General features: G+C 52.1%; 1 protein-coding gene across 3 annotated transcripts in view; it reads right to left on the bottom strand.

Moving 5' to 3' along the window:
* KLHL29 (kelch like family member 29) overlaps window positions 1–22,082 on the bottom strand; it is a 311,668-nt gene that overhangs the window by 68,708 nt on the left and 220,878 nt on the right. The window lies entirely within an intron of this gene.

Genomic DNA, 22,082 nt, shown 5'->3' with positions numbered 1-22,082 from the left:
GAGCTTGACCTACAGCCTCGTTTTGCCTCATGACTCCCCATAATTTCCTGATTTGGAAAAGACAAGCTCTGGTGTGGCTCCCTGAGAACCACTGGTCTGGATTTTGGGGGCCCCCTTCTGCCGAAGCACTGCGGACCTGGCCTGAGCCCCTCAGCGGGCCTCTGGCGTCTTGTCCGGCTGCCCGGCACCTCTGCCACACCCCCCATCTTGAGGTGGGAGCTGGAAGACTTGCTCTGTCAGCAGCTTCCCTTGCAGCTCCATTTCCAGGTGTGTGCCCTGCTGCTCAGACACTCTGGGTTGAGGTTCCCCGTCCGGAAGCTGGGCAACGTGAGGAAGCCAGCACGGCTCCATGCTCCGCAGAGGCTGGTGGCAGAGACCCACGGATTTGGGAGCACACAGATGATGGAGGCTCTGGTGTCCCAGGCACAGCATCAGCCGTGGAAGCTGTCATCTCCTTTCCCTTCTTACTCTGGAGGATGCTCGGGGCAGGAGTCGGTTCCCACACGGCTCCCAGCAGAAGTGAAGATGCACCTCTGATCACCAGGCCCTGGGCCGCCATGGGGAATCACAGTGGCTCTAGGACTGCACACGGCAGGGCAGGCCACTCGCTGCAAGGACTGGGTGTTTCACTTCCTTTTCAGGCATCCATCCCCCCGCAGGGCACTGAGGCTCTGCATGGTGTTGCGTCCACCTGTGGGGACTGACTCCCTGGGGCTCTTGCATCACAAAGGTGAGGCCCTATGAAGGCAAGTTTTACTTGAAGAATGGTGTTCCGATGTTGGAAATCCAGTTTGGGGAAGAAGCCATTTTGGCATCTGGGGTTTTTAGACTATAGCTCATGCATTTCTAGCTAGACTGTTGGCATTCTAGGACCAGCAGGTTGTCAGCAAGAGGACTGGTTCCAAGATCACACAAGTAGAGCGTTGACCACGTCTAACATAGGGGTTCTCCAATGTGAGCGCGTGTGTGGGTTAGGAATGCGGGTTTCTGGACCCATCCCAGAGCTTTTGATTCGGTAGGTCTGGGACAGGGGGCCCCTAAAGGTGGTGGTTTAACAAGCGTATCAGGTGATGTAGGAGTTCCACCGACCCCACTCTGGCAAGCGATGACAGTCTTGATATTCAAGTTTGCAGGCCTCTGTGCCCGAATGTGGGGAAACTTAGGGGCTGGAAACTGCCAGGCGAGTCCTGAATGGGACAGATTTTGAGGTCCTGCTCATGTGCCTCATGGGAGCCGGCTACTTGGTGACACTGTCTTTATGGACCCCTGGTCCCAGCCTAGGTTTCAAGGGGTCAGAAGGACATTTTGTCAGATGCTAAAGCTATAAATCTGTGGCCTCTGGGAAGAGCAAATGACATTTATGGGTCTCTCAGTTCTTCATTTCATGATTGCTACTGAACTACATACGAGAATAATCACAGTCAAATCCCCACTTGGGGCTAGGGGACGCTCTCCGGAGCCCCTCCTGCTCTCATGAATGAGGCTGCCCTCTCTGGCCCCCTGGACCCCGGCCGGCGCCCTCGGCCTCCCCTTCAGAGCACCACCATAATGTGCTCCGGAGACCGCTGAAATTTCTAATAATACTAACCAATGATGTGTTAAATTGAGACACTTCTGGCTCGAATGCCGGAAACTGCATGATGGTTTAAAGGACCAGTGCTTACCTTTCTCTATCAATTTGCTGCTAAATTACTGCTTTCGGAGCAACTTACAGAAAAGTAATTCTTTATTTAAATTTTAATTTCAATCTTGTCATTTTAAATATATATTCAGATTCCAATCATATTACAGAATATGATGATGTCTCTGGGGGGGAGGGGGGAAGTGTTCCTGCCAGGATCCCGGGTGGTGGGGAGAGGGTGTGTTGGGGGAGGGGTAAGACACCATGGTAAGGAGTGACCCCAGGGGACAGCTTGGTGAGGGCAGCCATGTGCTGGGTTGCTGGGGATAGGACTGGAGGCCAGTGGCCAGTCTCTAATGTGGCCTTGTGATTCCAGGCTTTGTGCCCGGCCCCGAGGGTCACCTGCAACCACTGACCACTTCCTGTGCCTTCTGTCTCACGGGTCACCACAGGGACCCAACCAGCTCAGCCATAAACACATGCCAGGCACAGATGAGCTATTGCTGCCTGGACTGCCTCTATCCTCACGGCTCACGTTTATCGAGAGCCTCCTACATGCCAGGCATGGGCACGGTAAGATTTCTTTCCACAAGGTGTTTTCACCTTTATTTTACAGAAGAGAGTGATAGGACCCGGAGAAGTTCCGCAATAGCTAGAGTAGGCCGACTCGGTACAGTGACTCATGTCTATTCTATCCTTAGAGCCTCCGAAGTGATCTGGGATGGGTGGAATGTTCCAGACCACCCGGCCCCAGCCCCCTCCTGCTGTAGCTGACAGCCCCACAAACTGGTTTAGCCATATCAAGGCTTCATCTGCAGTACCCTTTTGGGGTAACACTTAGACCCTTCCCCTGTGCTCTGAGTACCAGCCATGGCCTCCCCTTACCCCTCTGTGTCCAGCCCAGCTGAGCCTCCTGCTCTGACCCTGACAGCACGCTGGGCTTCCCTCATGTCTCCTGCTGCCTCAGACTCCCTAGACCCTAAGCTACCACTGACGTGTTCCCCCAACCCCTGCCAGTGTTGTCTTGACACTCTCCACTGGGGCCAGTTCTTCAGTGTCAGAGCTGGGGTGGTACAGACACCTCTCCTCTCCAAAGTGTGCTGCAGGGTCCACCGTCACGTCCCTTCTGTCCCCAGCTCTCTCTTCCCTCCCTCTGGTCATCAGGCCTTGGCTCTCCAACATGGGGACTGAAAACTCGATGTCTGACCACTTCACCTGCCATTCCAGCATCCATCCGTGTTCTTTCATGGTCCTCCCCTCCGTGGGATTCCGGATGCCTTGGCTTTCCTGCTTACCTCTGTCGACCTCTACACTTCAGTGCGGCCGTCCTTTCTCCACCTTCCTCCTTCTCGAAACTCCCTTTCCTTCCCTTTCTGTGACAATGCTTTTCCTGGTTTTCTACCTAAACCTCTTCTGTGCTGATCATTTCTTCTCTGGTCAGTTCTCTGACATGGACATGCCCCAGGGCTCAGGCCAGGCCCCCTCTCTCAGGTCTGTTTGGGCCTTAGCTTCAGTCACAATTATCTTTCAGATAGGAAGCATCTGCACGGTGGCCCTCGTTTCTGATAGAACCCAGCTTCCTATAGTATTCTGGGAGTACATTTGCTTTTTTCCTTTTCCCACATCAAAGTCTATACCTTGGAGACATTCCTGCTAAAAGTGCAGCTCAGACGGCTGCCCTCGCGGACGTAAAGCAGCCGCGGCTGGCGCTCGTGTTGGGGCTGTGCTCTCTCACGTGCCCTGTCTAGGCCCCCAGCCCCTTCCTCCGGCCCCCCCGCCCCCACCCCACGGATGGGCCTTGTGGACAAAAGACATGATAAATCTGGCAGAACCTTATAACTCAGAGCTTTCAACTTGCCTCTAACAACTTTCAACTGAAAACTTCTTAGTCCCATTTCCAAGTTACTTTTCATCCATTACAAAACCCACAAAATTTTCAAAGGGGCTTTGAAATAAGATCACCTAGAAAAAAAAAAGCCCATCACAAATGAAAGTCTTTGAAAAGAAAGAGGCCCTTTCCTGTGCTTCAGTTCCCTGTGATATCAGTTTCCCTTTCATTCTGCTGAAAGGTGCAGGGCAGGCCGGGCCCTCAGCAGACGCCTGTGATGTGATGGAGCGAGTGGCCCAGACGGACAGACGAGGACGAGGAGGAGAACGAGGGGCACCTGCTCGCAGAGCTGGGATGGGCCTTTCATCGTCCCCCCGACAGCCGTAACCCGCGTGGCCCGCTCAGAGGCCCAGCCGCCCCGCGTGTCCCCGCTCACCTTGGCATTGGTGGCGACGCAGCTCCCTCTGGAGCAAGGCGACCTGTCTTCATTCTTAACACCAAAGTGGGCGGGAAGGGAGGCATGGCAGGAGCAGCCTGGCTCTGGCCTTTGATGGGACATTTCCCAATGCCAGCCCTGCAGGCAGCGACACTCGGGAACCACCCCTCAACCTCCCAGCCTCAGAGCCCGTGACACACCCATCCTCCCCAGGGTCAACTCCAGACTCAGATGCACATCAGATGCTAGCCATTTTGGAGGCTTTGTCATTCTCAGACTTGAAATCCTCAGTGGATCTGCTGAGAAAAGTCCTGTGTGAAGGGCAGCTGAGCCAGCAGTCGATGTGGAGGTACGTGCGGTTACCTTACTGAACCGTGTGTTGATCCGGCCTGGCCCTCAGAGGCCTGAGCCAGGCTCCCGGGACTTCCGGAGACAGTTCCCGACTACCCCTGGGGATGCAGAGGGCTCTTTCGTGCACCTTGGCCGGGGACCGGACTGGCCTCTCTGCCTCTTGAGGCCCTGCCAGGCCCTCCGTAGAAGGCATTCTAGGATTAACCAAGCCCTCCTTGAGTGCAGGACTCACCTCAGAGCCAGAAGAACCCCAAAATAAGTACTGGCTGGCTGTCTGCAACTCTTCCTCAGGGTCCTTTCTTCAGCAAACACCTAACACTCCTTTTAAAACTCCTGCAGTCTACCCTTCGAGTCTCGGGCCTCAGCGGAGCATTCCTTATTTTTTCCCACAGACAAAGGCCTGCCAGTGAGAGGGGACAGTTCTAAGTTCTAAAGCCCTGTGCCGTGTGACTCACACAGCCGACTCTCTGAGCACGAAGTTAACTGAGAGCTCGGCAAGGCGGTCCTGACACAGAGACGTCTTTAGCGACCTCATTAGAGCCTTAACAAGAGAGGGGATTGTGGCAGGGTCACCCCAAGGTCAGGCAGGACAATGCAACAAACAACGCAGCACAAATGTCCCTGTGAGGCAGCTCCTCAGGCGGGTGGCAGAGCCGAAGGAGCTAAGATAGCTTTACTGCCGGGACTTCAAGACTCACCGAAGCAAGTCCACCCGAGCGTGTGCCTCAGGACTGGAGCCTGGCTTCTGACTCAGTACGGGACTGACCAGCTCTGTGGTGGAATGTTCCAGAAGCACACAATGAGGGACTCAGTTAACATCCTCCCAGCTCCCTGGTCCTCTGTCTCTCTGCTTTCTGCCTCCACAGGCTCGCTGTCATGAGAACGATGTGCAGCCAGGCAGGGTCCTGAGGGAGAGGAGTGCCCTCTGGCCACAGTCCAGCTCGGATCCCTTAGTTCAGGATTGAGGTGGTTTGAGTGATTTTTTTTTTTTTTTTTTTAAAGAAATGGCATCATTCAGCACCAGTCTGTCTCTTCAGAAAGTTTGCTGGGCAGACAGATTCTATCCAAATCACTGCAGGTCCAGGTGCAAGAGGGAAAGAGACACAGGGAAGCGGCCCTCTTGGGGAAGATAGGTTTCTGGTCCTCAGGAGTGGCACTGGAGGAGGAGCAGGGTGGTGGGTCACAGAGCAGTGGGACAACCACAATACTGTATGCTGGGGGGCTTAGACCTGGCTCACCATGGAGCCGGCTGAGAGATGGCATGCAGGGCCTGTGGCCACTTGCTCTGGATCCCTGGGTCAGGGAGAGGGGTCCAGACAAGCCCCCTCTGCTGACGCCCCTTCCTCAGCAGGGGCCCAGACTGCCTGGTCCCAGGCTTCCTTCCCTTCACTGTTGAGAGAGGCCTCCTCTCTGCCATGCTGTGCTGCCTGGCTACCACAGCTTCATCCATTGTGTGCTGGGGCTCATTGGCAGAGAGAGAGAGAGAAAATTCTAGCCTCTCTTCTTATAAAGCCACTAATCCCTTTGTGGGGGCCCCACCCTCATGATCTCATCTAAATCTAGTTTTCTCTCAGAGTCCCCATCTCCAAATACCATCACGATGGAGGTTAGGTTTGTACCGCATACGAATTCTAGGGGGACACAATTCTGTTGATTGCACTTACATAGCCTGCACACAATGGGTGTTCAGAAAATGCTGTCCGAACCTAGTGAAGCTCTGTCTGCCTGCTGTTTTTGGGCTCCACCTCGTCCACCAGAACTGGGGGGTATTTAATAGAGGGACGTGCAAGGGCCTGACCAGCATATGGCGGGTCTGCCCACCAGCCTGAGCTCTAATTTTCGGATGGTTTGCTTTTTTCTCTCACAACATAATCTCCATGATCTCTAGTCTTTCCTGAATGCTGTTGAAAGGCTTGTCGTATTTATCTCCGGAGAATCCGCCGTGCCCCTGTGCAATTTTCCATTGTCATGGTTCATTTTAATTTCCTCTAAGGCTGTTGGCCACTCTTGTGTTCAGAAATAGCTTGTTCCACTTAATAAAAGCGCTTAAATATGCAGACACGAGAAGTTTCCTTTGCTTGCTCCTAAATATCACAGTAAGTGGAGTGAGTTGCACGCCGAGCCTTATGCAGTTAGGCTGAGCACACGCCAGGTGGCTTCCCAGGAAGGAGAAGCTTGGAATGAAAGGTGCAAGGGTAGAAACAGGATCCAAGAATTTCTAGGGGAAACCCAGCCAGCCTGGACGCCACACATTGCATCGTCTGGCTGACAGCACACAGGTCTCCTGAAGTGCCTCCCCTCTCCAGAATGATCAGGGCTCTGAGTTCAAGGCCTGCTCCAGACCTCTAACTTACCCTATGACCTTGCACAAATCAGTTCACCCCTCAGAGTCCCTGCTTCTTCACCTATAAAGCCGGCCTGATAATCCTGCTTCCAAAGACCAATTTTGGTGAGGAGTGGATGTCCTCTATTTCCAGGGCCCTAGCACAGAAGCTGGGGCAAATCAAAGGGCACACAGCTTTCAGCAAATGGCAGCTATTATTACTATTAGCTCACTGGAATTGCAGGTCAAGGTCTTAGAGCTGTGATGGGCTTGTAGACCCAGATAGCCAGGGGCAGAGTCACAGGGCATCTTCTTTGGCTTAAATAACAATAATTAGGAACCAAGAGCCTAGGGTGACTGGTGGATGGGAATAGGAAGGAAGAACCATGAGTCACTAACTTAAAATTCCTGATAGAATGGCAGCTCGGGGAGGCCAGTTCTCACCCTCAGCAGGTGGTCCTCAGCAGGATGTGAAGCCTCCTGGCCCTACAGACAAACCCTAAGCTTAGCTCTGGGGTTGGGGTGAGGCAGGCAGGGCAACACAGCATCTGGGTCAGAAGCGCCCCAGAGAAGGATGTTCCGGAAAGCCACATGCTGCCCACCCTCAACACCAGTTTCTGCCCACAAGAGTCACCCCTGGGGGCTTTTCACTTCTGTAAATACCCACACATAAGGCTGTCTCCTCCCACGTCTTCACCCAGGGTCAGCTCTGGCATCATAACTTCTACTGCTCAGGCAGGGGGGTAGTTTAGAGATCCACATGAGGTCACATACATAAGTTGAGAGCGGTGACCTGGACCTTGGTCACAGCCAGACTGTAGCTCTCCCCTTCCGCATCTATGTCCTTGTGAACACAAGACTCCAACCACCCACAGTGTGTGCATTCTACAACCCCATTCCTGGACAACACACGGGGTTACACATGTGTGCACGTTCTTGAAGATGCACAAGCGTGCACACACACACTCGCCTACTGACACACCAGGCCCACACACACGCCTTCTGTACAGCCCCAGCCTGCTCGGGCTTCGGGGGGATGCCGGCCCCCATGGGGCAGGAGACGCTAGCAGACTCTCCCTTCTTGCCCCACAGAATCTTTTTTTTTCTTCCACAGCTCTGAAACACGGAGTCCCCCATGGCCACTTTGAGCTTCCCTCCCAGACACTTTTTCCTAAATCAGCTTCCAATCTGACTCATTTCAGTTTTAAAACAAGAAAACATCAACAAACACGATGGAGGGAAACAGATGGTAACAATTACAGGAGGGAGAAAACAGAGCCGTTCCCTTTACAAGGGGCAGGCAAACATATTGTCCCCAGGCAGTGCATCGACCCCCAGCCACGCTGTATGAACCTGGGTGCCGGGCTCCCAGGGCCTGTGCCCATCACAGGGGACATAAGGGGTCATAAGGCCTCTGAGCACCGCAGGGCAGGCCTGCTGAACCTGGCAACAGCTAGTTCTCCAGGGAGGGAAGGATGGACGTTCCAGCACATACCAGACTACCTCTACCTCTGACGTCCTGTCTAAGGCCCAAGATGTGGGTGGGACTCTTCCTCCCCTGCTGTGACTGACCCCGGCTGCCTCCTGACAACCACAGCAGCCTGCCTCACCTGCCAGAGCCCCTGAAGGAGGGCAGGATGGCACCTCTCATTGTGGGTGGTGGCGAGAGCCAGGCTGCCTGGTCCAAATGCAAATCCCGCCACTTATAAGTGGCCAAGCTAATGGACCTCTCTGTGCCATCATTTCCTTTCTCCTAAGATGGAGACAGTTCTAGAACCTAACGATAGGAGTTATGAATTAATATGTGCTAGGGACTTAGAAGCAGGCCTAACACACATGGGTGCTATGTGCGGAAGCGGTTTTGTTCTTACCCATGCAGACAGCCAGCTTCTGGCCTGGCACTCAGGATCCATAAAGGCCTGCCGAGTGGAGGGACAAGGAGGCAGGCCTGAAGCTGTGCCCTGCAAGATGGACGAGGCATTCCAGGCAGGGGACGCCATAGGCTGGAGTTAGGGCTGACGGGAGAAGCCCCGCTGTAGAGGCAGGGTGCCCGAGGCTCTGAGAGCAGCAGACGGCCAGGTCTGGGGTCCTGAGCAACGCGTCCTGCCGTTTGTCCATCCTGTGTGTGTTGAGCAGCACAAGGGTTCTGCCCTCTAGCAGCTCAGGCTGGTGGAGGCAGGCGAGGAAACAGGTGCAACCTGGGGACATCAAGTGCTTTGACAGAGGGGGGCACCCACCCCAGCCCCGTGGGCCCGGGAAAGCTGCCTGGAGGAGAGGCTGAGTCCTGAGTGGCAGGGGAAGGAGTGTGGGGGTGGAAGGATGGGTAATGTGGCATTCTGGGCATGGGGGACATGATGCCTTTGGGGATCAGAACAGCAGGGCATTGAGAGTGAGGGGTCTGAGTCATTACTGGAGTGCCCCAGGCAAGGATTCCACATCTCTGAGCCTCAGCTTTCCCTCATGCGGGATGAGAATTACAGACCCTCCTTCCCAGGCGTTTTGTAAGAGGTAGAAGTAAGAAAGCGTATCAAAAGTGCCTAGCTGACTCCTGGCACAAGAGGTGCTCACCACAGGGAACTGCTGTGGGCCTGTCTTTTGGATGGGACTCTCTCCCACGGGTCCTGCTCTTAGACACATTTATGCACACAAGCTCTCACGCAGGATAAACGTTCCCCAGCGCTCCGTGATCACACATGTCCTCACACACTGCTCTGGACTGATTATTTGTGCCCCCAGGACTCCTAACCCCCATGTGATGGGAGGTGACTAGGTCTCAAAGGTGGAGCCCTCATGAAAGGGATCCGTGTCCTTATGAGAAGACAGGAGAGAACTCTCGGTCCCTTTCTGCTCCCTGTGTGAGGGAACAAGGGTAAGTCAGCAGTCTGCAGCCTGAAAGGGGCTCTCACGAGAGCCTGACCGTGCTGGCATCCTGACCTCAGCCTTCCAGCCCCCAGAACTGTGGGAGAGAAATTTCTGCTGTTCGTAAGCCACCCAGGTCATGGTACTTAGTTATGACAGCCTGAGCTAGATAAAACATGCACCCTCCCACATGTTCACACGCAAGGGTACAAGGAGACACCAGTTGGCATGCACTGTGTTCGCCATATCTCCCCCTTTGCTTCCATCTGGTCCCCTCTCCCACCCCCGGAATCTGCAGAGACTTTAGCCTCGTGGGATGTGCTGTGGCCACCCCTATTCCAGGGCCCTGGATAAGGTGGGCTGCATTTAACCACCAGAAAGAGACTTTGTTGTGCGGTGGCAGCAGGCTGTGGAAGCCCTGGGATGAAGGGGAGGAGGGTATATTTCATTCCTTCTCGCCCCCTCCCAGGGCCTGTTCCTCACAAATGCGCATCAGGCAGCTTATCTGGTAAGCGTCCCAAAGTGAGGAGGGGAGGCTCTCTGGCACACGCTATTTTGGCGGCTACTTCTATTTTAAAACCTACTGACATCCCCTCTTGTTCTCCTGGAGGGCTCAGCATCTTCGAATTCTCCGTCTGTCCATTCCGTGGCCTGGAGGAGCCTGTCCTATTTGCACCAGGGGCCAGCATGCTCCTCTCTGCCCATTTGCTCCAGGCACCCGCTGCTGTTTCTTTCTTTCTTTAAAAAAAGTTTTTTAAAAAAAATGTTTACTTACTCTTGAAAGAGAGAGAGAGAGAGAGAGAGAGAGAGAGAGAGAGAACGTGAGTGGGGGAGGGTCAGAGAGAGAGGGAGACACAGAATCTGAAGCAGGCTCCAGGCTCCGAGCTGTCAGCACAGAGCCCGATGCGGGGCTCGAACTCACGATCTGTGAGATCATGACCTGAGTGAAGTTGGTTGCCCAACCGACTGAGCCCCCCAGGCACCCCCTGCTGCTGTCTCTTCTTCAGCTCTCTGGGTAGCCCAGACAAGACCCTTCTCTCCTCATTTGAAAAACAGGCTGTTGGAAAATAACAGAGGGTCTCGGCTGTCCCTTAAATGTGTGTCTTGAGATGCCAGGCGGTGCAACCGTTTAAGACATCCTGCTTGCTCTCTGAGCGCTGGTCCCATAATGGGGACCTGGCTTCCCATGCAGGTTTGCCCGTGTGGGTGTCTCATCACACACGGCACACAACGGCCTCTGCTTACACACTCATCTCTGTGGGGTTGGCCTTCTCTCTAAGAGCTGGTGTTTCTCAGGGTGCTATAGTATTCTCACGCCTTCCTCCCCTATACCTGTATAGGATCCTGTTTGCCCTTCTGGACTTAATTACTGCCCAGTTGCCAAATCTTCATCACCTTTAAATTCCAGACCCCATGACCCCACATGTTCAAATGCTTAGCAGACATCTTGACTGGGCTGTTTCACCTGCACCTCCAACGCAGCCTGTCCTCCCCAGATCTGCCCCCTCTGTTGTACGGTGGTCCCATCACCCGCTGTTACCCAGGCAGGAGCGGGGACTGGGCTTTATCGGCCCCTCCTCGGTAGCTCTCCAGCAGCCTTGACCACCCTGCTCCTTAATCTGCCTTCCACCCAGCCTCCGGGTCACCCATGGGATGCACCCCAATCTGTTCTTTGTGTTGCCGCCCCGTTTTCCCCTAAAACGCAAGTATGACTGTGTCACTCTTCCCTCCCAAACCCTCCAGCCTCATAGTCTAAGGGTCACGTCCCAACTCCTTGATGTGGTTCTCAAAGCGTTGCTGGCCTCCTGGGCCCCATCTCTCGTCACTCCTAGTCTGGCCCTTCCTCCTCCCCAGGATTGCCTCACACGCGGTTTGCAGCTTCACGTCTCCAGGCATTGGCCCCAGTGTGTCCATGGGGCTCCCCTTCCTCAAGGCTCACTCCGTCTTATCCTTGAAGACTCAGCTCAGGCATGCTCTCCCGAGAAGCCTTCCCTGAACAAGCTCCTTGTCCCCGCTGGGCCACATGTATCGCCGCTGGTCTCCTAACACACCCACGAGGATGGAGCCCCGTGTGTTTCTATTTGCTCACCCCTCCCTCACTGCACTGTGAATTCCTTTGAAGTGGAAGACTTTGCTTTGCCTCCAAGAAAGGGTCCAGGGCATAGTAGGTGCTCAGTAAAGGTTTGAGGTACGAATTAAGTCTTTTTTTATTTTTATTTTTATTTTTTTTTCAAATTAAGTCTTAATAATAAGGAAGTTTCTCAATGATGCTCTGAGAGTGTGGGGCAAGGCAGGCTGAATTTTATGCAGTTGTTGGCTTTACCTAGGTCCCAGAAAGGACTCGATTTCTCTCTTCCTGGTACAATTCCAGGGCGAAGTTTGTTTTGAGTCCTTTCTAATCAAGCTGTCAATAGGGAGTCCTGACATCAGGCATTGATTTTTTGCCAAAGGGGAGGCAGCTTCCCCTGTGCGTTCCGCATCTCGGCAGTCAGTTCATATTTTTAGACCCTAATCTCTTCTGTCATCACAGACCATGTCCACCTCCATGCCACTGGGACCCAGGTTTCTAAAATCAGTGTCAGAGTTCCTGTCACTGAGATGTTAGAAGAGTGCACACCAAGGCCTGCACAAGTGGACCCATCCCCTTAACCCATTTCTTCCCCCTGCCCCCTCCCCGCCCCCGGTCACTTTGAGGCCTCAGACCCCTCTAGGAGGGGTGCTCTTGGAGCACCCACTGCCTTCAAAATATTTCGCCAGCCACTGGAGAACCAGCCCGGAACCAGCCACTTATCACCGCTGGAGAAGCGAGCCCTGGTTCTTAGGTCAGCCCAGAGATGTCCCCAAGTGTGACACATCAGGCTCAGGGCCCCCCTGCTGCAGAGACTATCACAGACCCATTACTTTAAAACATTTCATTCACGTTTTCCTTTCCCTTCTAGCAGGGAAGGAGCAGAGGAACGAACAGTCACTGAGTCTGGGGATCCAGGAACAGGGGCTCTGGCTGCAACCTGCCATCTGCAGTTGAGAGGCCACCTCTCCTCAGCTGATAGCTGCAGCTGCCGGGTGAATGTCCGGTCCGGCTGCTCGGTCTCCTGGCAGCCAGGTTCAGGTGTGGTTCAGGGACAGGAAGCACGCAGGAGGTCAGAAGGCAGAGGGCCATGGACACAGCAGGTTTGGCCAAGCCACTGTATATATGTGGTTGTGCAGTGTCCTTCTCTGCTTGCATGAGCCATGTGCCCTGACAAAGGGACACCTCCACCTGGAGTGATGCCTGTGATGGTGAACTTTCCTTGTCTGCTTGGCTAGGCCATGGTGCCCAGGTATGTGGTCATACATCACTCTGGATGTTTCAGTGAGGGCATCTGGGGGCAGATTAACATATTTTAAAATTTATTTTTAACGTTTTAAGTTAAACTCCAGTTAGTTAACATACAGTGTAATATTAATTTCAGGTGTATGGAGATTAACATTTATTTATTTATTTAAAGTTTATTTATTTTTGAGAGAGAGAGAGAGAGAGAGGGAGAGAATGAGTGGGGGAGGGGCACAGAGAGAGGTGGGTGGGGTGGGGTGGAAAGAATCCCAAACAGGCTTCGCACTGTAAGCACACAGCCTGATGTAAGGCTCAATCTCACCAACTAGGAGATCATGACCTGAGCCAAAATCAAGAGTTGGATGCTTAGCTGACTGAGCTATCCAGGCGCCCCTGAGATTAACATTTATATCAGTGGACTTTGAAAAAGCAGATTGCCCTTCCTAATGTGGGTGGGCCTAATCCAATCAGTTGAAGCCTAAATAGAACAAAAGATTGACCTCCCCTGATCAAGAGGAAATTTTACCAGCAGACAGACTTTGGACTTGAACTGTAACACTGACTTTTCCCGGGATCTCTAGCCTGATGGCCCAACCTTGCCAGCTTTCATAATCACCTGAGCCAATTCTATAAAACAAATATTCTCTCTCTATGCATCCTATGGGTTCTGTCTCTTTGGAGAGCTCTGGCTCATACATCTCACTTATCAAAATTGCATCTTTATTGCATAAGGACAAGTGGGCACCTGTAAGGGTTAAGTTGTAGTGTAGGGCTAACCTGTAACCTTAAGAAATAACAGCTTTAACACTGTAGATTAAGAGATAACAGCCTTGTCCTGTCAATCAAGGGAACAAAAGTTTAAGGAAAATCAACTGGTTTAGTGTTTGATTGGATTGCGGCAAGGGCATGTCTGAACAGTTTCCACCCCAATCTGGGAACTATTTCTTTGTTCTGTCCCCAGGTGATGATGATAAGATGATGTGGTTGGCTATAAAAACTCTGTACCCCGGCTGTTCGAGACCGCACTCTGGTCAAGAGTGTCGGTCCCGATCGGTTGGCCTTGCCTCTCATTGTAATAAACTTTGTTGTGACTGTCACTGGTGCCCGTAGCATTCTGTTTCAGGAGTTGTGTGGATACAACACACCCTGGAAGGGAGATCTGCCACTTGTCTGGGACATAGGTACTGAATCTGCATTAAAAGTTTGGGCACGCCCTGACTTGAAGGGTCTCATGGGTGATGTTTTTATAGGGGAGGAATCACTACTACATCCCAGGTTGTGACTTTCCAAGGCAGGCAGACTAGCAGGCCCCCAGGTTTTTTAAAAAAAAGCTAACCTGGCCATGACACTCCTGTTTCAAGCTCCTCAGGGGCTCTAGGGCAAAGCTTGAGCCCTGCACGCAGCCCGTGACTCCCCTGGGGACCAGGCCCTGGTCTGGTTTCTAGCTTCATGCCACACCATGCTCCTCACACGCTCTTGAACCTTCCCTCTCCACCCCCACCCATTCTTTTCTTGTCTTTCTGCCTTTGTACCTCCAGTTCTCACTGGAGTGCTCTGCCACCACCTCTTTGCTTGCAGAGCTGGAACTTAAACTTCAGCACAGGTGTTACTTCTCCAGGAAGCCTTCCCTGACCACTCCCTATGCTCAAGTCTGGGCTGTATCTTCCTCCTCTGGGCTGTGACAGGACTCAGGGCTGATCCTTTGGGACTCCTCCCACTATTGCCTGCTTCTTCCTCCAGGCTTTGAGTTCCTTGAGGTCCTGGGCTGGGACATAGTTGGCATAATAAGTGTTTGTCGAACGAATGAGTGAGAGCACAAATGAAATGGTGACTTCATATGGTTTCTCTTGGGTTCTTCCTAGTTGAAATGCTCTGGTAGATCACTCAGACTCATTTTGGCATCATTTTCACGGACAGGGTAATGTTATTGCCCAGGCTCTAAAGTCATGTGTCAGCTTGTGGGTATTGATATATCCGGTAAAAAGTGCTGATGATCTAAATAAGAAAACGATCACAAAATTTTATTGAGCATTAACTCTATTAAGTACTGAGCTAAGCTTTTTATTATCTAATTTAATCTACTCCTCATAACTAGGTTCACTAGGTGAGCTTCAGAAAGGTTACTTAATTCATTCAAAGCTGCACAGCTAACAAAGTGGAATTGGGCTATGAAGCTGGATTTGATCAGAAAACCTGTGTAGTTAACCACTGAGCTTCAAAGCCTAGGATTATTTTCTTGGTAACAGTGCCTAGGTGGGCTGTAAATCTGTACCAGCTGGAGCCCTCACCCCATATGGACCCCATAAAGGAACACCCATAGAAAGCTGGACTTTGTGTGTGGATGCCAGGTGCTACCCAATCTCTCAGGCAGGAATCTCAGCTCCTCTCAGTTCAGGATCAGGTCTGTGCCCTGTGGCCCCTCCCTGCCCTTCCTGCCAGCCCCAGGGCCCCACTGCCTGGGCAAAAACAGAGGCTGTGCAGGCAAGAAGAAGTCGGGACCTCTCTGTGGCTGACGTCCACCTCGGAGAGGGCAGCTGTCCAAGGTGGCCAGTTTTCTGGTTTTTTCACCAAAGCATTTCTGAGGGTGTGGGAGGTACTCCTCCAGGGACCTGGGTCCCAATCACAGTGAGAGGGCATATACAGCATTCAGGTGATGGCAGGTTTTGTTTTCAGGAGCTCAGCAGGATCCTGGGCCTAGAAACAGACCAAGCTGGGAGAGGGGATGTGGTGCTGGACCTGAGTCCTTTGCTCTTCCAAGGGCCATTCTGAGTGGGAGGAGCCAGGAGGTACCAGGTGAGAGAGGTGGGTGGGAGAGGCTGGCGCTAGGCCCATCTCCCTCTGCTCATGTCCATTTGTGGCCTCTGATTTTCTCAGCAGAGAGGTATGACCAGAGAGCTTTCTAGAGCCACTGACCATATTTTGAACAGTTTGGGGATTCAGCAACCCTGTAGAAAACGTAGCTAATTTGGTCAGATTATGGATTCAGGAAAGATTGTAATACTTCAGTCCCTGACTTATTAACGCCATCTGTATTTTCAGGGTTCTCGAGAGAAACGGAACCAATGGGAGATATATATATGAAGAGATTTATTACAAGGAATTGGCTCATGTGATTATGGAAGCTGAGAAGTCCCAAGATCTGCAGTTGGCAAGCCGGAAACCCAGGAGAACCAATGGTGTAAGATCTAGTCCAAAAGCTGGCAGGCTCAAGGCCCAAGAAGAGGCAATGTTTCAGTTCAAGTATGAAGGCGGGAAAAAAACCAATGTTCCAGCTCAAGCTGTCAGGCAGGAGGAGTAGTTCCTTCTTATCCATGAGAGGGTTAGCCTTTCTGTTCTATTTAGAACTTCAACTGATTATATAAGACCCACCGACATTAGGGAGAGCAATCTGCTTTATTCATTCCACTGATTCAAAGGTTAATCTCAGCCAGAAACACCCTCACAGACACATCCGGAACACTATCTGGCCAAATATCTTGGCCTCCCTTGACCCAGCCCAGTTGATGCATAAAATTAACTATTCCACCATCTCCTACAACTTCCACAACTACATCACTGCTTGTTGTAATTTTTATATGAATCTGTGCTCTGGGTAGGAAGAGTCCAGGCAGGGAAACACACACACACGCGCGCACACACACACACACACGCACACACACACGCAAAACCAAAACAATAAGAATACTAAGCAGGGCTTGAGAATTCCTTCCATGCTTACAGAACTTTTCCACTGGCTCTGCCTTGCCAGTAAATACTGCCCACTCCCAGGAGAGGAAGGGTCTGCCTCTTCTCCCCTCCCCCCCACCAGCAAATAAAATAAATAAGCCGCTTCCCAGCTACAACTGCTCCCCGGTCTCAGCATATGCTCTGCCTAGCTTGCTTAACTGTTCAGACTCTAACGGGCAGTGTCCTCTGTGCCTCCGCCCCCCTTGGGGCCTTCTCCTGGCCCGGCCTTCCCAAGCTGCTGCTTCATGCATTACCCACAACATCAAAAATGTTCCACTGGTGGTTTCAAGATTCTTAAAAAACAGATTCAAAACATCTTTAATACTCTCTGAAGAAGCAATATATCACAGAAAAAGCTGTAACCTTTAGTACAGCTGATATTATCCAGACTGGGGGCTGATTAGCGAGGTAACCGCAGCCACTTCGTATTCCGCAAGCCTGCTGGATGTGCGCCGTAGTCTGGCCACCCACTGTTGGCGGTCCCAAGAAAGGAGGCTGCTGATTTTCCAAGTGTTTGCCTAATCCCCTTTTCTATAACCTGAAAAAGAGTCACAGTCCTCAAAGGGGGTATTTTCCAAAAAACAGCCTCCCCCTATTAACACAACATCTCTGAAAATAATACGGACAGTTCCTCCAGCATGGAATGAATTTTCCTTCCTTTTCTTCCCATCGCAGAGCCGAGAGCACAAAGCTCTGGCTGAGCCTTGCCAAGGCAGCCAGACAGAGGGAAAGCTCAGTGAGCTGTTATGTATGCGAGCTTCACGAGGACCAAAAGCCAGCAAGGAACTCCCTTCTCCTAGAGGACGGGGGACAAGTGTGGGGTGGGCGGCGGGCCCACCCAGGCCTCCGTTTGGGTGACTTCCACGAGGGGCTGCGGCACTTGCTGCTGCCTTGCCTGAGGGGGATGCGGCCGGGAAATCAGATACTTGGATTTGCCAGGTTGTTTACTCTTGCTTCTTTCTGAAGGTTAATGCTATGGGCAATCAAAGCAAGCTGAGAGGAGGAGACGAGAGGCAGAAAAATGGAAACCTTCAAACCAGTAAAAGGTTTCGTTTACCTTTGGTAAATAAAAGTGTGTTCATATTTTCACAAAGATATTTCTATTTCACCAGCTTACAATTCAAACTGGGCTGGGCAAACACGCCGTGATATGTCACAGTGCTAATCCAGAGAGAAATGGAAAACAGAGACTAAACGTAGGGATCCCCCTGTGGCTCTCCCTTAGATCCAGAAGGCAGACCAGCATCTACATTAGCTGATGCCCAAGGAGGCTCTCCCGTCCTCTGCCTGCCTTGGTCTGGGTGGGGATCCATCATGAGCGACCCTGGGAACAGAGCCAGAGACCCCCAGACTTAGTGCAAACTACAGAACCAATCCCCCCCCCGCCCCCCCCCCCCCCCCCCGTGTTCTTGGACAGGTCGCCAGACTTCTCCCAACCTATTTCCTGTTTTCTGTGGGACAGTGTCAGTCTTACAGTTCATGGGGTGGCAAAAATGATGGATGCCAAACCCTCAGCCTGGGCCTCACGCAGACTGGGTCCCTCCAAGATGAGAGAGGTTGTATTATTCTCATTATTCTAGAAAATGTCGTAGAGAATTGTTTGCTTGGTGATTGGAACTATGTTTCTTTTTAATAAAATCTTGATTTAAAAAAGGCCTGGAGGCACCTCTATTTTCTTTATTCAGCAGGATGGGGAGCGTGGCCAGGGCGACATTTAGATTCCCAGCAAATGCCTCGCTCTGACTAGCCGCGCTCCGTTCGCCTCTTCCCATCTTTCCCGCCTCCTCCCAGTTTAAGAAAGGGGAGATTAGATAAAATGAGAGCTATGAGGCTCCCTCCCAGAATAAGTTAAACCCAGGCTGGGTGTGGACTCTCTTTGGGGCTCAGTGGAGGAGTAGAAGCTGGCAGAAAAGGAAGCAGGGTGCTCCTTGGAGCTGAGGGTCAGTGGGGGAGCCTGCCTGGCCACTGGGGGGAAGCTCGGGGACATGCCACCCCTGGGGAGGCCTGGCGACCCTGGGAACAGAGCCGGAGACCCCCAGACTTAGTGCAAACCACAGAACCAACTCCCCCCGCCCGACACTCTGTGTCCTTGGACAGGTCACTGGACTTCTCCCAACCTATTTCCTGTTTTCTGTGGGGGCAGTGTCAGTCTTACAGTTCATGGGGTGGCAAAAATGATGGATGTCAAACCCATGGCAGATGGGCCTGAGGGGTCTACACTCCCCACTGGGACCCACAGCCCCAGTGATGTCATTCTCATGAGTCTGAGGGGACCGGCCTTGGGATCCCTCACCAGGAGGAATCAAGGCCTGGAAGACCAGAGGCCATAGTGAGCCTGGTTCCCAAAAGAGAAGCAGAGGTAGGTCTTGCAGGTCCTGGAGCAGGGGTGAGAATGTTTGCTGACGGGACAGAAAGGCTTACTGCCCAATAGGGGGACAGTGACATTTCTCTGCTGAAGACCCGTGCAGCTGAACCAGACTGATGTGGCCACTTCATTTTCATCCAAGACCCTCAGCGCCAGCCACATCTACACATTAGCCAGGTGCATAATCGTCTGGCTGCAAATGCGGAGCCTGCCGGCGCCTGTGGGTGTGAAGCTACCTAGACTGGAATAATGGGTTTTCTCCAGACAGCCGGGAAGTGGGGGGCAGGTGGCCCATGCAAGGTGAAGTATCAGCAGCTATCCTTCCTGCCCAGTGCACTTGTCAGGTGCTCTGCAGTGTCCAGGCACTGGGTGCACCCTGTCAGATGAAGCCTGGTGCCACAGAGCCCAGGACCTCCTCTCTGGCGTGATGCCCCTTCAGAGCAGGACGCATTAGAGAGAGGCCGCTGGGCACGTGGGCTCTTGGCTTTGGGCCATGAGCATGGCCTTGTCTGAAAGTATGCTGACCTCACTGAGCTCTGCAAGCTCCTAATGGCTCCGAAATCGAGAGCAGGATTGGGGGAAGGGGTGAGCATCCTCTCTAAGCAAGGACCGCCAGGATAAAAGCATTATTAGTGGCAAACACGAAGCACTGGAAAAAATACTTTGACTTTTGTGCTAATTTTATTAAGGTGGAACAGGATTTTAAAACATGCTCTGAATAAACCCACACAGTGCTAGAGGTGTTAAGCAAAGCCCACAGATACGGAAGGGCCTGGAGGGATGCTCTGGAGCCCCCTGTACCCAGAGTGGTACCCAAAGCACCACATAACCCTCTCTGGCAGTTGTATCTCGTTGCTTGGTAGTGTGGGGAAAGGAACATACCTTGACGCTCAGAAGACCTGGGTGTGGCTCCTGCCACTTCCTCCAGGGACCCCGAGGGATATTAAGTCTTGGTCTTTCCAATTTTAAAATGGGATAATAGGGGCTCCTGGGTGGTTCAGATGGTTGAGTCCGACTTCAGCTCAGGTCATGATCTCATAGTCTGTGAGTTTGGACCCCGTGTTGGGCTCTGTGCTGACAGCTCAGAGCCTGGAGCCTCCTTCGGGTTCTGTGTCTCCCTCTCTCTCTGCCCCTCCCCTGGTCACACTCTGTCTCTCCCTCTCAAAAATAAACAAAAAAAAATGGGATAATAACAGCAGCCTCATTCAGTCACTTATTCACCAAATATTTAGGCTCCTGCCACAGACCAGCATCGTTCTAGATCCCTGGGAGATAGGAATGGAAAACAAATAAACCCTGACCAGGACCCCATCCCACCATCAGGGATCTAGTGGGGTTGAGAGCAAAATAAAACAGGAGGATTTAATGCACACTAAGTTGTTGGGTAGTGATGAGCACTCTTAAGAAATACGAAGCAGGGCAGGGGCTTCCAAGTAATGGATGCAGGACTGGGTATGTGGTTTCATCTCTCCAGGTCCACCCCTCGCTTCTTGGGCCTGTTCTGTGCGCTGGAAGGTGGGGTCTGAGGACTTCAGCAGGCTCCCTTGCCCTCTGGCTCCAGGCACAGGAGATGGGAGGGCGGGTATTTACTCCGGCTCTCCCCTTGGGGCTGATGTGGGTGGTAACTGCTTCCCTCCACCCAAGGCCACGGCTCCCAGGCACTTCCCCTCCAACAGTACAGCTCTGTCTCTGCATTCTGACAACCACACCCTCCTCTCTTGCGGCTTCTGGCAGAAAGTACCAGCTTCTTCCCGTTGTCTGCCCTGCGGCACTTCGCCTTCCCTGAACAGAAGAACACTTTGGTAAGCTCACCCTTCATTAAGCAGTCTCCCATTGCCCCTCTTGGAGTGTGCCTTTCGTTGAGACCCTACCAGGACGTGACTTCAGACCTAGTGGTCAGGTAAGGCCTTCCTGATGACATGCCTTTGGGCTGAGCACTGAGCCTTCATCTGAAGACGCCTGGACTCACGACAGTGTTCAAGTGGTGGACACATCCTCACTATGTGAGAAGGACAGTCAAAACACCAGGGAGGCTGAGGCACAGTGAGAAAGACTGGGGATGGTAGATGAATACGGAGGAGTAGCCGGGGTCAAATCTTGTAGTCAAGGGAAGGGGCTTGGCTATTTTTGAGTGAGACAGAGAACCACTGAAAGATTTTGAGTAGAAAATGACATGGTCAGATTTATGTTTTGAAAGAATCACTCTGGGATGCCTTATGGCTCAGTCAGTTAAGTGTCTGACTCTTGATTTTGGCTTGGGTCATGATCTCACGGTTCATGGGATCGAGCCCTGTGTCGGGGCTCTCTCTCCCTCTCTTTCTCTGCTCCTCCCCTACTTGTTCTCTCTCTCTCTCAAAATAAATGAATAAACTTTAAAAAAATTAAAAGAATCACTCTGAGAGTACACTTATCATGATAAGCACCGAGTAATATATAGGGTGTTGAATCACTATACTGCATACCTGAAACGAATATAACACTGTATGTTAACTATACTGGAATTAAAAAAATTAAAAAAAATTCATTCTGGGTGATGTGTGGACAACTGACTGTGGGTGGGAAGACTAGAATCTGGAAGACTAGTTAGGAGGCAATACCAATGGCCCAGTGAGAAAGAAGGTGGCCTGGACAAGATGGCAGTCTGGACAAGATGGCGGCAGTGGAGGCAGTGTGAAGTAGTTGGATTTGGGATCTCATTGAAGGGAGAGCCCATTGGATTTCCTGGGATATGAGAGTTGACAATGACTATGGTTTCTGGCTTGAGCATCAGGGAAGAGAGTTCTTGTGAGGCACAGATAGAGGAAGGTCAGTGAACACATTATAAACTATAAAATGCTGGCCAGTGCTAAGGGCTGAGATGAAGGTGTTCAACAATGGAGCTAGAACCTCACCCAACCTCAGAATCCTGAACAGTATTCTTCTCTTCCTCCTTGGGAGATGGGAAGAGAAGCCATCAGAAAGCCTCAGGCTGGTTAGAAAGATAAGACTCATATGTAGCAAGAGTAGAGGTCAGTAGGAAGCCTTGGGTGACAGGTGAGAAACTAAGCAGTGTGGGCCACATGTCCCCCAGAGAGGGGGACTTTGGGCCTGGAGAGCTGGATGGAGGAGAGGGAGAGAGAGGCTCTCTACCTTCCCTAGACCAGAGGCTGGGGCTGCCCTTGGCATTGCCAGGATGAGGATGAGACTTGCAGAGGAAGGTGGGGCTGGGTGCTGGAATCTGCCCTGGGAAAGGATAGAGAGCCACAAGGGGGAGAAAGTGG

Source organism: Neofelis nebulosa, chromosome 9, assembly GCF_028018385.1.
Source record: "Neofelis nebulosa isolate mNeoNeb1 chromosome 9, mNeoNeb1.pri, whole genome shotgun sequence".
NCBI lineage: Eukaryota > Metazoa > Chordata > Mammalia > Carnivora > Felidae > Neofelis > Neofelis nebulosa.
This window is presented reverse-complemented; position numbering and strand designations above follow the sequence as displayed.